The sequence below is a fragment of the Penaeus chinensis genome, chromosome 14, assembly GCF_019202785.1.
Source record: "Penaeus chinensis breed Huanghai No. 1 chromosome 14, ASM1920278v2, whole genome shotgun sequence".
NCBI lineage: Eukaryota > Metazoa > Arthropoda > Malacostraca > Decapoda > Penaeidae > Penaeus > Penaeus chinensis.
The window spans coordinates 18,712,614-18,713,844 of NC_061832.1; positions in this window are offsets into that span (position 1 = coordinate 18,712,614).

A 1,231-nucleotide genomic window follows, 5' to 3' on the forward strand; every position below is an offset into this window, starting at 1 on the left:
TTATCTTTCTCAACTCAGATCGCCCCATCCACTTCGACATGCGCACTCAAACCTTGTCCTGCCTTGACCATTCTCTTTGCTCTCCTTCCCTTTATCTCGACTTTCATTGGTCATTTCTGGATCACCTTCCCTATAGAGATCACTTATCTATCCCCCTCTCTCCTACTTCCTATGTCCCGTTCCCCAACCCTCCACGCTGGTGCTTCGATAGAGCAAACTGGCGTACTTCTTCTCCCTCTTTCTCCATCTTCCTTCACTTCCACATTAGATATGCTTTCTTATTTCACAATCCCTATCCTGAATGCCTTCACAGCCATCCCCCGAACTTCATGACCACACAAATCAAAATGTTTTCCATGGTGGAACACTAAATGCTCCAAAGCGTTTTGATTGAAGCGTGCGTCATGGAGTAGTTATCGCTATAAGCGAAATACCCCCAGCCAAACAGGCCTTTATAGATTTTAAAAGAGCATCAGCTGAACTGCGTCGCACAATCCGAATCTCAATTAAAGCCAGCTGGCAAAATTACGTCTCCACAATTACCTCCTGTTTCTACAGGATGGCGTAGAATCCATAAACTATCCTGCCCCAGTCCTCCACATCCGTAACACTCCAATTTCTGAACCTTAAGTTGCTACTGAACTTGCTGCATATTTCAGCCAGGTCAGTAAAGGCTCTTTCTTCCCAATCCCATTCCATTAAAACAGCCAAGGAACACACTCCTATCTCCTCCTTATTCTTTACAGAACCCTAAAATGCCCCTTTCTCTACTGAGCTCCTTTCTGCCTTACATATGAAGGCCCTGGCGGCATTCATTACCGTATGTTACATCTTCCATCGATCTCCTTATCCTTCCTACTGACAATCTTTAACAATTTGGACGACTGGAAACTTTCTTCCTCACTAGCTCGAAGCCCTTAATCTACCTTTCCTTAAACCTAATAAACCCGGCACCCTCCCTCAAAACTACCGGCCCATTGTTCTGACTAGCTGCTTGTGCAAGCTGCTAGAAAGAATGGTCAATTTACGACTAATGTGGTACCTTGAATCCAACACTCTTCTTCTTCTATTTTCTTCCCAATTTGGATTCCGTCGTGCTCGAAGCACAGCCGACCCTCTGGCACATTTAGATAACATCTGCCTTAGCACGTGGCTGTTTTTGTAGGCATATGACACTACATGGCGATACCACGTACTGAGCCAGCTATCATCTCATGGCATACGACGAAAC